The sequence below is a fragment of the Oncorhynchus masou genome, chromosome 5, assembly GCF_036934945.1.
Source record: "Oncorhynchus masou masou isolate Uvic2021 chromosome 5, UVic_Omas_1.1, whole genome shotgun sequence".
Classification (NCBI taxonomy): Eukaryota; Metazoa; Chordata; class Actinopteri; order Salmoniformes; family Salmonidae; genus Oncorhynchus; species Oncorhynchus masou.
In genome coordinates, this window is record NC_088216.1 from 90,560,351 (window position 1) to 90,577,430 (window position 17,080).

General features: G+C 43.7%; 1 pseudogene; it reads right to left on the reverse strand.

Annotated features, from left to right (window-relative positions):
• The window catches only part of LOC135540434 (plasma membrane calcium-transporting ATPase 2-like), a 239,611-nt pseudogene that overhangs the window by 17,796 nt on the left and 204,735 nt on the right, over positions 1–17,080 (reverse strand).

The window sequence follows — 17,080 nt, forward strand, 5'->3', positions numbered from 1 at the left end:
GCAGTCTACCATCTCCATCTACCAGACACCTTCTACTGTAGTCTACCATCTACCATCTACCAGACACCTTCTACTGTAGTCTACCATCTACCATCTACCAGACACCTTCTACTGTAGTCTACCATCTACCATCTACCAGACACCTTCTACTGTAGTCTACCATCTACCAGACACCTTCTACTGTAGTCTACCATCTACCAGACACCTTCTACTGCAGTCTACCATCTACCAGACACCTTCTACTGTAGTCTACCATCTACCATCTACCAGACACCTTCTACTGCAGTCTACCATCTACCAGACACCTTCTACTGCAGTCTACAATCTACCAGACACCTTCTACTGCAGTCTACCATCTACAAACACCTCCTACTGTAGTCTACCATCTACCATCTACCAAACACCTCCTACTGTAGTCTACCATCTACCATCCAACAGACACCTTCTACTGTAGTCTACAATCTACCAGACACCTTCTACTGCAGTCAACCATCTACCAGAAACCTTCTACTGTAGTCTACCATCTACCAAACACCTCCTACTGTAGTCTACCATCTACCATCTACCAAACACCTCCTACTGTAGTCTACCATCTACCATCCAACAGACACCTTCTACTGTAGTCTACAATCTACCAGACACCTTCTACTGTAGTCTACCATCTACCATCTACCAGACACCTTCTATTGTAGTCTACCATCTACCATCTACCAAACACCTTCTACTGCAGTCTACCATCTACCATCCAACAGACACCTTCTACTGTAGTCTACCATCTACCATCTACCAGACACCTTCTACTGTAGTCTACCATCTACCATCTACCAGACACCTTCTACTGTAGTCTACCATCTACCAGACACCTTCTACTGCAGTCTACCATCTACCAGACACCTTCTACTGTAGTCTACCATCTACCAAACACCTCCTACTGTAGTCTACCATCTACCATCTACCAAACACCTCCTACTGTAGTCTACCATCTACCATCCAACAGACACCTTCTACTGTAGTCTACAATCTACCAGACACCTTCTACTGTAGTCTACATTCTACCATCTACCAGACACCTTCTATTGTAGTCTACCATCTACCATATACCAAACACCTTCTACTGCAGTCTACCATCTACCATCCAACAGACACCTTCTACTGTAGTCTACCATCTACCATCTACCAGACACCTTCTACTGTAGTCTACCATCTACCATCTACCAGACACCTTCTACTGTAGTCTACCATCTACCAGACACCTTCTACTGCAGTCTACCATCTACCAGACACCTTCTACTGTAGTCTACCATCTACCATCTACCAAACACCTTCTACTGCAGTCTACCATCTACCATCCAACAGACACCTTCTACTGTAGTCTACCATCTACCATCTACCAGACACCTTCTACTGTAGTCTACCATCTACCATCTACCAGACACCTTCTACTGCAGTCTACCATCTACCAGACACCTTCTACTGTAGTCTACCATCTACCATCCAACAGACACCTTCTACTGTAGTCTACCATCTACCATCTACCAGACACCTTCTACTGTAGTCTACCATCTACCATCTACCAGACACCTTCTACTGCAGTCTACCATCTACCATCTACCAGACACCTTCTACTGTAGTCTACCATCTACCATCTACCAGATACCTTCTACTGTAGTCTACCATCTACCATCTACCAGACACCTTCTACTGTAGTCTACCATCTACCATCTACCAGACACCTTCTACTGTAGTCTACCATCTACCATCTACCAGACACCTTCTACTGCAGTCTACCATCTACCAGACACCTTCTACTGCAGTCTACCATCTACCATCTACCAGACACCTTCTACTGTAGTCTACCATCTACCATCTACCAGACACCTTCTACTGTAGTCTACCATCTACCACCTACCAGACACCTTCTACTGCAGTCAACCATCTACCATCTACCAGACACCTTCTACTGTAGTCTACCATCTACCATTTACCAGACACCTTCTACTGCAGTCAACCATCTACCATCTACCAGACACCTTCTACTGTAGTCTACCATCTACCATCTACCAGACACCTTCTACTGCAATCTACCATCTACCAGACACCTTCTACTGTAGTCTACCATCTACCATCTACCAGACACCTTCTACTGTAGTCTACCATCTACCAGACACATTCTACTGTAGTCTACCATCTACCATCTACCAGACACCTTCTACTGCAATCTACCATCTACCAGACACCTTCTACTGCAGTCTACCATCTACCATCTACCAGACACCTTCTACTGCAGTCTACCATCTACCAGACACCTTCTACTGTAGTCTACCATCTACCATCTACCAGACACATTCTACTGTAGTCTACCATCTACCAGACACCTTCTACTGTAGTCTACCATCTACCAGACACCTTCTACTGCAGTCTACCATCTACCAGACACCTTCTACTGTAGTCTACCATCTACCATCTACCAGACACCTTCTACTGCAATCTACCATCTACCAGACACCTTCTACTGCAGTCTACCATCTCCATCTACCAGACACCTTCTACTGTAGTCTACCATCTACCATCTACCAGACACCTTCTACTGTAGTCTACCATCTACCATCTACCAGACACCTTCTACTGTAGTCTACCATCTACCATCTACCAGACACCTTCTACTGTAGTCTACCATCTACCAGACACCTTCTACTGTAGTCTACCATCTACCAGACACCTTCTACTGCAGTCTACCATCTACCAGACACCTTCTACTGTAGTCTACCATCTACCATCTACCAGACACCTTCTACTGCAATCTACCATCTACCAGACACCTTCTACTGCAGTCTACCATCTCCATCTACCAGACACCTTCTACTGTAGTCTACCATCTACCATCTACCAGACACCTTCTACTGTAGTCTACCATCTACCATCTACCAGACACCTTCTACTGTAGTCTACCATCTACCATCTACCAGACACCTTCTACTGTAGTCTACCATCTACCAGACACCTTCTACTGCAGTCTACCATCTACCAGACACCTTCTACTGTAGTCTACCATCTACCATCTACCATACACCTTCTACTGTAGTCTACCATCTACCAGACACCTTCTACTGTAGTCTACCATCTACCAGACACCTTCTACTGCAGTCTACCATCTACCAGACACCTTCTACTGCAGTCTACAATCTACCAGACACCTTCTACTGCAGTCTACCATCTACCAAACACCTCCTACTGTAGTCTACCATCTACCATCTACCAAACACCTCCTACTGTAGTCTACCATCTACCATCCAACAGACACCTTCTACTGTAGTCTACAATCTACCAGACACCTTCTACTGCAGTCAACCATCTACCAGAAACCTTCTACTGTAGTCTACCATCTACCAAACACCTCCTACTGTAGTCTACCATCTACCATCTACCAAACACCTCCTACTGTAGTCTACCATCTACCATCCAACAGACACCTTCTACTGTAGTCTACAATCTACCAGACACCTTCTACTGTAGTCTACCATCTACCATCTACCAGACACCTTCTATTGTAGTCTACCATCTACCATCTACCAAACACCTTCTACTGCAGTCTACCATCTACCATCCAACAGACACCTTCTACTGTAGTCTACCATCTACCATCTACCAGACACCTTCTACTGTAGTCTACCATCTACCATCTACCAGACACCTTCTACTGTAGTCTACCATCTACCAGACACCTTCTACTGCAGTCTACCATCTACCAGACACCTTCTACTGTAGTCTACCATCTACCAAACACCTCCTACTGTAGTCTACCATCTACCATCTACCAAACACCTCCTACTGTAGTCTACCATCTACCATCCAACAGACACCTTCTACTGTAGTCTACAATCTACCAGACACCTTCTACTGTAGTCTACATTCTACCATCTACCAGACACCTTCTATTGTAGTCTACCATCTACCATCTACCAAACACCTTCTACTGCAGTCTACCATCTACCATCCAACAGACACCTTCTACTGTAGTCTACCATCTACCATCTACCAGACACCTTCTACTGTAGTCTACCATCTACCATCTACCAGACACCTTCTACTGTAGTCTACCATCTACCAGACACCTTCTACTGCAGTCTACCATCTACCAGACACCTTCTACTGTAGTCTACCATCTACCATCTACCAAACACCTTCTACTGCAGTCTACCATCTACCATCCAACAGACACCTTCTACTGTAGTCTACCATCTACCATCTACCAGACACCTTCTACTGTAGTCTACCATCTACCATCTACCAGACACCTTCTACTGCAGTCTACCATCTACCAGACACCTTCTACTGTAGTCTACCATCTACCATCCAACAGACACCTTCTACTGTAGTCTACCATCTACCATCTACCAGACACCTTCTACTGTAGTCTACCATCTACCATCTACCAGACACCTTCTACTGCAGTCTACCATCTACCATCTACCAGACACCTTCTACTGTAGTCTACCATCTACCATCTACCAGATACCTTCTACTGTAGTCTACCATCTACCATCTACCAGACACCTTCTACTGTAGTCTACCATCTACCATCTACCAGACACCTTCTACTGTAGTCTACCATCTACCATCTACCAGACACCTTCTACTGCAGTCTACCATCTACCAGACACCTTCTACTGCAGTCTACCATCTACCATCTACCAGACACCTTCTACTGTAGTCTACCATCTACCATCTACCAGACACCTTCTACTGTAGTCTACCATCTACCACCTACCAGACACCTTCTACTGCAGTCAACCATCTACCATCTACCAGACACCTTCTACTGTAGTCTACCATCTACCATTTACCAGACACCTTCTACTGCAGTCAACCATCTACCATCTACCAGACACCTTCTACTGTAGTCTACCATCTACCATCTACCAGACACCTTCTACTGCAATCTACCATCTACCAGACACCTTCTACTGTAGTCTACCATCTACCATCTACCAGACACCTTCTACTGTAGTCTACCATCTACCAGACACATTCTACTGTAGTCTACCATCTACCATCTACCAGACACCTTCTACTGCAATCTACCATCTACCAGACACCTTCTACTGCAGTCTACCATCTACCATCTACCAGACACCTTCTACTGCAGTCTACCATCTACCAGACACCTTCTACTGTAGTCTACCATCTACCATCTACCAGACACATTCTACTGTAGTCTACCATCTACCAGACACCTTCTACTGTAGTCTACCATCTACCAGACACCTTCTACTGCAGTCTACCATCTACCAGACACCTTCTACTGTAGTCTACCATCTACCATCTACCAGACACCTTCTACTGCAATCTACCATCTACCAGACACCTTCTACTGCAGTCTACCATCTCCATCTACCAGACACCTTCTACTGTAGTCTACCATCTACCATCTACCAGACACCTTCTACTGTAGTCTACCATCTACCATCTACCAGACACCTTCTACTGTAGTCTACCATCTACCATCTACCAGACACCTTCTACTGTAGTCTACCATCTACCAGACACCTTCTACTGTAGTCTACCATCTACCAGACACCTTCTACTGCAGTCTACCATCTACCAGACACCTTCTACTGTAGTCTACCATCTACCATCTACCAGACACCTTCTACTGCAATCTACCATCTACCAGACACCTTCTACTGCAGTCTACCATCTCCATCTACCAGACACCTTCTACTGTAGTCTACCATCTACCATCTACCAGACACCTTCTACTGTAGTCTACCATCTACCATCTACCAGACACCTTCTACTGTAGTCTACCATCTACCATCTACCAGACACCTTCTACTGTAGTCTACCATCTACCAGACACCTTCTACTGCAGTCTACCATCTACCAGACACCTTCTACTGTAGTCTACCATCTACCATCTACCATACACCTTCTACTGTAGTCTACCATCTACCAGACACCTTCTACTGTAGTCTACCATCTACCAGACACCTTCTACTGCAGTCTACCATCTACCAGACACCTTCTACTGTAGTCTACCATCTACCATCTACCAGACACCTTCTACTGCAGTCTACCATCTACCAGACACCTTCTACTGCAGTCTACAATCTACCAGACACCTTCTACTGCAGTCTACCATCTACCATCTACCAGACACCTTCTACTGCAGTCAACCATCTACCAGAAACCTTCTACTGTAGTCTACCATCTACCAAACACCTCCTACTGTAGTCTACCATCTACCATCTACCAAACACCTCCTACTGTAGTCTACCATCTACCATCCAACAGACACCTTCTACTGTAGTCTAAAATCTACCAGACACCTTCTACTGTAGTCTACCATCTACCATCTACCAGACACCTTCTATTGTAGTCTACCATCTACCATCTACCAAACACCTTCTACTGCAGTCTACCATCTACCATCCAACAGACACCTTCTACTGTAGTCTACCATCTACCATCTACCAGACACCTTCTACTGTAGTCTACCATCTACCATCTACCAGACACCTTCTACTGTAGTCTACCATCTACCAGACACCTTCTACTGTAGTCTACCATCTACCAGACACCTTCTACTGTAGTCTACCATCTACCATCTACCAAACACATCCTACTGTAGTCTACCATCTACCAGACACCTTCTACTGCAATCTACCATCTACCAGACACCTTCTACTGTAGTCTACCATCTACCATCTACCAGACACCTTCTACTGTAGTCTACCATCTACCAGACACCTTCTACTGTAGTCTACCATCTACCATCTACCAGACACCTTCTACTGCAATCTACCATCTACCAGACACCTTCTACTGCAGTCTACCATCTACCATCTACCAGACACCTTCTACTGCAGTCTACCATCTACCAGACACCTTCTACTGTAGTCTACCATCTACCATCTACCAGACACCTTCTACTGCAGTCTACCATCTACCATCTACCAGACACCTTCTACTGTAGTCTACCATCTACCATCTACCAGACACCTTCTACTGTAGTCTACCATCTACCAGACACCTTCTACTGTAGTCTACCATCTACCAGACACCTTCTACTGCAGTCTACCATCTACCAGACACCTTCTACTGTAGTCTACCATCTACCATCTACCAGACACCTTCTACTGCAATCTACCATCTACCAGACACCTTCTACTGTAGTCTACCATCTACCATCTACCAGACACCTTCTACTGTAGTCTACCATCTACCATCTACCAGACACCTTCTACTGTAGTCTACCATCTACCATCTACCAGACACCTTCTACTGTAGTCTACCATCTACCAGACACCTTCTACTGTAGTCTACCATCTACCAGACACCTTCTACTGCAGTCTACCATCTACCAGACACCTTCTACTGTAGTCTACCATCTACCATCTACCAGACACCTTCTACTGCAGTCTACCATCTACCAGACACATTCTACTGCAGTCTACAATCTACCAGACACCTTCTACTGCAGTCTACCATCTACCATCTACCAGACACCTTCTACTGCAGTCAACCATCTACCAGAAACCTTCTACTGTAGTCTACCATCTACCAAACACCTCCTACTGTAGTCTACCATCTACCATCTACCAAACACCTCCTACTGTAGTCTACCATCTACCATCCAACAGACACCTTCTACTGTAGTCTACAATCTACCAGACACCTTCTACTGTAGTCTACCATCTACCATCTACCAGACACCTTCTATTGTAGTCTACCATCTACCATCTACCAAACACCTTCTACTGCAGTCTACCATCTACCATCCAACAGACACCTTCTACTGTAGTCTACCATCTACCAGACACCTTCTACTGTAGTCTACCATCTACCATCTACCAGACACCTTCTACTGTAGTCTACCATCTACCAGACACCTTCTACTGTAGTCTACCATCTACCAGACACCTTCTACTGTAGTCTACAATCTACCATCTACCAGACACCTTCTACTGCAGTCTACCATCTACCAGACACCTTCTACTGTAGTCTACCATCTACCAGACACCTTCTACTGTAGTCTACCATCTACCAGACACCTTCTACTGTAGTCTACCATCTACCATCTACCAGACACCTTCTACTGCAGTCTACCATCTACCAGACACCTTCTACTGTAGTCTACCATCTACAAGACACCTTCTACTGTAGTCTACCATCTACCATCTACCAGACACCTTCTACTGCAGTCAACCATCTACCATCTACCAAACACCTTCTACTGTAGTCAACCATCTACCATCTACCAGACACCTTCTACTGTAGTCTACCATCTACCATCTACCAGACACCTTCTACTGTAGTCTACCATCTACCATCTACCAGACACCTTCTCCTGAAGTCTACCATCTACCATCTACCAAACACCTTCTACTGTAGTCTACCATCTACCATCTACCAAACACCTTCTACTGCAATCAACCATCTACCAGACACCTTCTACTGCAGTCTACCATCTACCAAACACCTTCTACTGTAGTCTACCATCTACCATCTACCAAACACCTTCTACTTCAATCTACCATCTACCTGACACCTTCTACTGCAATCAACCATCTACCAGACACCATCTACTGCAGTCTACCATCTACCATCTACCAAACACCTCCTACTGTAGTCTACCATCTACCATCTACCAGACACCTTCTACTGCAGTCTACCATCTACCATCTACCGAACACCTTCTACTGCAGTCTACCATCTACCATCTACCAGACACCTTCTACTGTAGTCTACCATCTACCATCTACCAGACACCATCTACTGCAGTCTACCATCTACCATCTACCAAACACCTACTGCAGTCTACCATCTACCAGACACCTTCTATTGTAGTCTACCATCTACCATCTACCAGACACCTTCTACTGTAGTCTACCATCTACCATCTACCAGACACCATCTACTGCAGTCTACCATCTACCATCTACCGAACACCTTCTACTGCAGTCTACCATCTACCATCTACCAGACACCTTCTACTGTAGTCTACCATCTACCATCTACCAGACACCTTCTACTGCAGTCTACCATCTACCATCTACCAGACACCTTCTACTGTAGTCTACCATCTACCAGACACCTTCTATTGTAGTCTACCATCTACCATCTACCAGACACCTTCTACTGTAGTCTACCATCTACCATCTACCAGACACCTTCTACTGTAGTCTACCATCTACCAGACACCTTCTACTGCAGTCTACCATCTACCATCTACCAGACACCTTCTACTGTAGTCTACCATCTACCAGACACCTTCTACTGCAGTCTACCATCTACCAGACACCTTCTACTGCAGTCTACCATCTACCAGACACCTTCTACTGTAGTCTACCATCTACCAGACACCTTCTACTGTAGTCTACCATCTACCAGACACCTTCTACTGCAGTCTACCATCTACCATCTACCAGACACCTTCTACTGCAGTCAACCATCTAACATCTACCAGACAGCTTCTACTGCAGTCTACCATCTACCAGACACCTTCTACTGCAGTCTACCATTTACCATCCAACAGACACCTTCTACTGTAGTCTACCATCTACCATCTACCAGACACCATCTACTGTAGTCTACCATCTACCATCTACCAGACACCTTCTACTGTAGTCTACCATCTACCAGACACATTCTACTGTAGTCTACCATCTACCAGACACCTTCTACTGCAGTCTACCATCTACCATCTACCAGACACCTTCTACTGTAGTCTACCATCTACCATCTACCAGACACCTTCTACTGTAGTCTACCATCTACCAGACACCTTCTACTGTAGTCTACCATCTACCAGACACCTTCTACTGTAGTCTACCATCTACCAGACACCTTCTACTGTAGTCTACCATCTACCATCTACCAGACACCTTCTACTGTAGTCTACCATCTACCAGACACCTTCTACTGTAGTCTACCATCTACCAGACACCTTCTACTGCAGTCTACCATCTACCAGACACCTTCTACTGTAGTCTACCATCTACCATCTACCAGACACCTTCTACTGCAGTCTACCATCTACCATCTACCAGACACCTTCTACTGTAGTCTACCATCTACCATCTACCAGACACCTTCTACTGCAGTCTACCATCTACCAGACACCTTCTACTGTAGTCTACCATCTACCATCTACCAGACACCTTCTACTGTAGTCTACCATCTACCAGACACCTTCTACTGCAGTCTACCATCTACCATCTACCAGACACCTTCTACTGCAGTCTACCATCTACCAGACACCTTCTACTGTAGTCTACCATCTACCATCTACCATCTCCCAGACACCTTCTACTGTAGTCTACCATCTACCAGACATCTTCTACTGAGCACCTACTGTAGAAGTGTAATGCAATGTGTCTACGGAGGAGGAATACTGCAACAAATGGATTTAGATACAGGTATAATAGGAAAGGTTCTACTATTATCCTTGTGGTACTCCACATGTAGATACAGTAGCCAAACACCCCAACAGGGTAGAGATGGATCTGAGTAGGTAGGTGTCTAATGCCCCGGGTTACTTCAACAAATACATCTATCTAGTAGTATCTGGTATCAGGTAGAACCTTTATGTAAAGTTTCTTAAAAGGCCAGGGGTCCTAATATGGATCCTTGAGGTACTCTAATACCATTTCTCATTAAAATCCACTCTGATAGGTGTAAAATAGATTGAAATTGCAATATTGTTTCCAAATGTTTGTTAAGTTTAATACATCGCTGTCATCTTGAGAAGTCACAGTGTACTCGGTCCATATACATTTCATGACAGTAGTATTTTCACAGTGTAATCTATCGGTCTTTCCTCCCACAGCTTGTCATCTGTTCCTCCATCCCTCCCACAGCTTGTCATTGGTTCCTATTTCCCTCCCACAGCTTGTCATTTGTTCCTCCATCCCTCCCACAGCTTGTCATTTGTTCCTCCATCCCTCCCACAGCTTGTCATTTGTTCCTCCATCCCTCCCACAGCTTGTCATTGTTTCCTCTTTCCCTCCCACAGCTTGTCATTGGTTCCTCTTTCCCTCCCACAGCTTGTCATTTGTTCCTCCATCCCTCCCACAGCTTGTCATTGGTTCCTCTTTCCCTCCCACAGCTTGTCATTGGTTCCTCTTTCCCTCCCACAGCTTGTGATTGGTTCCTCTTTCCCTCCCACAGCTTGTGATTGGTTCCTCTTTCCCTCCCACAGCTGCCATTGGTTCCTCTTTCCCTCCCACAGCTTGTCATTGGTTCCTCTTTCCCTCCCAAGGCTTGTCATTGGTTCCTCTTTCCCTCCCACAGCTTGTCATTGGTTCCTCTTTCCCTCCCACAGCTTGTCATTGGTTCCTCTTTCCCTCCCACAGCTTGTGATTGGTTCCTCTTTCCCTTCCACAGCTTGTCATTGGTTCCTTTGTCCCTCCCACAGCTTTTCATTGGTTCCTCTTTCCCTCCCACAGCTTGTCATTGGTTCCCCGTTCCCTCCCACAGCTTGTGATTGGTTCCTCTTTCCCTCCCACAGCTTTTCATTGGTTCCTCTTTCCCTCCCACAGCTTGTCATTGGTTCCTCTTCCCTCCCACATCTTTTCATTGGTTCCTCTTTCTTTCCCACAGCTTGTCATTGGTTCCTCTTTCCCTCCCACAGCTTGTGATTGGTTCCTCTTTCTCTCCCACAGCTTGTCATTGGTTCCTCTTCCCTCCCACATCTTTTCATTGGTTCCTCTTTCCCTCCCACATCTTGTCATTGGTTCCTCACCTGAGTCTGAATGCGGTTGAGCCCCCTGAACCAGAGGACCTGTCCGCGTCGCAGCTCCCTCTCCGCGTGGTCGATCTCCTCGTTGTCCTCGTTCATGTCCTCGTCCCCAGGCATCTCATTCTTCTTGGTCAGCTGGCCTGCCCCTCGCAGGAACCGTAGCTTGCTGTTAGGGATGGTGGCGATCACCTTTGGGGGGGAGAACAATAATATTAAGCGACAGACTAAATATAAACAAATGACTATACCTATGTACAGGGTTGTTAAGTTACAGTGGCTGCAGACAGTATTCACATCCCCTTGACCTTTCTACATGTTGTTGTGTAACAGACTGCATTTCAAATGTATTACACTGGCCTACTCAGAATAACACATAACGTCAACGTGGAATTATGTTGCTCAGATTTATTTTTATTGTTTACAAATGAAAAAATAAATAAATGAAGATCTGAAATGTCTTGAGTCAATAAATATTCAAGTCCCTTTTTTTTATGCCAAGCCGAAATAAGTTCAGGAGTAGAAATGTTGATTAATAAGTTTCATGATTGTTGAATGACTACCTCATCTCTGTAACCCACACATACAATTGTATCTGTGCGGTCCCTCAGTCGAGCAGTGAAAGTCAAACACAGATTCAACCACAAAGACCAGGGAGGTTTTCCAACGCCAAGAAGGCCACCTATTGGTAGACGGGTAAAGATTTATACAATCTGACACAGAATTTCCCTTTGAGCATTGTGAAGTTAATAATTACACTTTGGATGGTGTATCAATACAACTAATAATTACAAAGATACAGCGTCCTTCCGAACTCAGTTGCCAGAGAGGAAGGAAACCGCTCAGGGATTTCACCAACAGTTAAAGAGTTTAATGGCTGATAGGAGAAAACTGAGGATGGATCAACAACATAGTAGTTACTTCACAATACTAACCTAAATGACAGAGTGAAAAGAAGGACGCCAATACAAAATAAAAATATTCCAAAACATGCATCTTGTTTGCAACAAGGCACTAAAGTAATACCAGACACCTCCTACTGTAGTCTACCATTTACCATCTACCAGACACATCCTACTGTAGTCTACCATTTACCATCTACCAGACACATCCTACTGTAGTCTACCATTTACCATCTACCAGACACATCCTACTGTAGTCTACCATTTACCATCTACCAGACACATCCTACTGTAGTCTACCATTTACCATCTACCAGACACATCCTACTGTAGTCTACCATTTACCATCTACCAGACACATCCTACTGTAGTCTACCATTTACCATCTACCAGACACATCCTACTGTAGTCTACCATTTACCATCTACCAGACACATCCTACTGTAGTCTACCATTTACCATCTACCAGACACATCCTACTGTAGTCTACCATTTACCATCTACCAGACACATCCTACTGTAGTCTACCATTTACCATCTACCAGACACATCCTACTGTAGTCTACCATTTACCATCTACCAGACACATCCTACTGTAGTCTACCATTTACCATCTACCAGACACATCCTACTGTAGTCTACCATTTACCATCTACCAGACACATCCTACTGTAGTCTACCATTTACCATCTACCAGACACATCCTACTGTAGTCTACCATTTACCATCTACCAGACACATCCTACTGTAGTCTACCATTTACCATCTACCAGACACATCCTACTGTAGTCTACCATTTACCATCTACCAGACACATCCTACTGTAGTCTACCATTTACCATCTACCAGACACATCCTACTGTAGTCTACCATTTACCATCTACCAGACACATCCTACTGTAGTCTACCATTTACCATCTACCAGACACATCCTACTGTAGTCTACCATTTACCATCTACCAGACACATCCTACTGTAGTCTACCATTTACCATCTACCAGACACATCCTACTGTAGTCTACCATTTACCATCTACCAGACACATCCTACTGTAGTCTACCATTTACCATCTACCAGACACATCCTACTGTAGTCTACCATTTACCATCTACCAGACACCTTCTACTGTAGTCTACCATCTACCATCTACCAGACACCTTCTACTGTAGTCTACCATCTACCATCTACCAGACACCTTCTACTGTAGTCTACCATTTACCATCTACCAGACACCTTCTACTGTAGTCTACCATCTACCATCTACCAGACACCTTCTACTGTAGTCTACCATCTACCATCTACCAGACACCTTCTACTGTAGTCTACCATTTACCATCTACCAGACACCTTCTACTGTAGTCTACCATTTACCAGACACCTTCTACTGTAGTCTACCATCTACCATCTACCAGACACCTTCTACTGTAGTCTACCATTTACCATCTACCAGACACCTTCTACTGTAGTCTACCATCTACCATCTACCAGACACCTTCTACTGTAGTCTACCATTTACCATCTACCAGACACCTTCTACTGTAGTCTACCATCTACCATCTACCAGACACCTTCTACTGTAGTCTACCATTTACCATCTACCAGACACCTTCTACTGTAGTCTACCATCTACCATCTACCAGACACCTTCTACTGTAGTCTACCATCTACCAGACACCTTCTACTGTAGTCTACCATCTACCATCTGTTTAATACAACACATTACTGAGTACCACTCTCCATCTGTTCAATACAACACATTACTGAGTACCACTCTCCATCTGTTCAATACAACACATTACTGAGTACCACTCTCCATCTGTTTAATACAACACATTACTGAGTACCACTCTCCATCTGTTTAATACAACACATTACTGAGTACCACTCTCCATCTGTTTAATACAACACATTACTGAGTACCACTCTCCATCTGTTTAATACAACACATTACTGAGTACCACTCTCCATCTGTTTAATACAACACATTACTGAGTACCACTCTCCATCTGTTCAATACAACACATTACTGAGTACCACTCTCCATCCGTTCAATACAACACATTACTGAGTACCACTCTCCATCCGTTCAATACAACACATTACTGAGTACCACTCTCCATCTGTTCAATACAACACATTACTGAGTACCACTCTCCATCTGTTTAATACAACACATTACTGAGTACCACTCTCCATCTGTTCAATACAACACATTACTGAGTACCACTCTCCATCTGTTCAATACAACACATTACTGAGTACCACTCTCCATTTGTTTAATACAACACATTACTGAGTACCACTCTCCATCTGTTCAATACAACACATTACTGAGTACCAATCTCCATCTGTTCAATACAACACATTACTGAGTACCACTCTCCATCTGTTCAATACAACACATTACTGAGTACCACTCTCCATCTGTTCAATACAACACATTACTGAGTACCACTCTCCATCTGTTCAATACAACACATTACTGAGTACCACTCTCCATCTGTTTAATACAACACATTACTGAGTACCACTCTCCATCTGTTTAATACAACACATTACTGAGTACCACTCTCCATCTGTTCAATACACCACATTACTGAGTACCACTCTCCATTTGTTTAATACAACACATTACTGAGTACCACTCTCCATCTGTTCAATACAACACATTACTGAGTACCACTCTCCATTTGTTCAATACAACACATTACTGAGTACCACTCTCCATCTGTTCAATACAACACATTACCGAGTACCACTCTCCATCTGTTCAATACAACACATTACTGAGTACCACTCTCCATCTGTTCAATACAACACATTACTGAGTACCACTCTCCATCTGTTTAATACAACACATTACTGAGTACCACTCTCCATCTGTTCAATACAACACATTACTGAGTACCACTCTCCATCTGTTTAATACAACACATTACTGAGTACCACTCTCCATCTGTTCAATACAACACATTACTTAGTACCACTCTCCATCTGTTTAATACAACACATTACTGAGTACCACTCTCCATCTGTTTAATACAACACATTACTGAGTACCACTCTCCATCTGTTCAATACAACACATTACTGAGTACCACTCTCCATTTGTTCAATACAACACATTACTGAGTACCACTCTCCATCTGTTCAATACAACACATTACTGAGTACCACTCTCCATCTGTTTAATACAACACATTACTGAGTACCACTCTCCATCTGTTCAATACAACACATTACTGAGTACCACTCTCCATCTGTTTAATACAACACATTACTGAGTACCACTCTCCATCTGTTCAATACAACACATTACTGAGTACCACTCTCCATCTGTTTAATACAACACATTACTGAGTACCACTCTCCATCTGTTCAATACAACACATTACTGAGTACCACTCTCCATCTGTTTAATACAACACATTACTGAGTACCACTCTCCATCTGTTCAATACAACACATTACTGAGTACCACTCTCCATCTGTTCAATACAACACATTACTGAGTACCACTCTCCATCTGTTTAATACAACACATTACTGAGTACCACTCTCCATCTGTTCAATACAACACATTACTGAGTACCACTCTCCATCTGTTCAATACAACACATTACTCAGTACCACTCTCCATCTGTTCAATACAACACATTACTGAGTACCACTCTCCATCTGTTCAATACAACACATTACTGAGTACCACTCTCCATCTGTTCAATACAACACATTACTGAGTACCACTCTCCATCTGTTTAATACAACACATTACTGAGTACCACTCTCCATCTGTTTAATACAACACATTACTGAGTACCACTCTCCATCTGTTTAATACAACACATTACTGAGTACCACTCTCCATCTGTTTAATACAACACATTACTGAGTACCACTCTCCATCTGTTCAATACAACACATTACTGAGTACCACTATCCATCTGTTCAATACAACACATTACTGAGTACCACTCTCCATCTGTTTAATACAACACATTACTGAGTACCACTCTCCATCTGTTTAATACAACACATTACTGAGTACCACTCTCCATCTGTTCAATACAACACATTACTGAGTACCACTCTCCATCTGTTCAATACAACACATTACTGAGTACCACTCTCCATCTGTTCAATACAACACATTACTGAGTACCACTCTCCATCTGTTCAATACAACACATTACTGAGTACCACTCTCCATCTGTTTAATACAACACATTACTGAGTACCACTCTCCATCTGTTCAATACAACACATTACTGAGTACCACTCTCCATCTGTTCAATACAACACATTACTGAGTACCACTCTCCATTTGTTTAATACAACACATTACTGAGTACCACTCTCCATCTGTTCAATACAACACATTACTGAGTACCAATCTCCATCTGTTCAATACAACACATTACTGAGTACCACTCTCCAT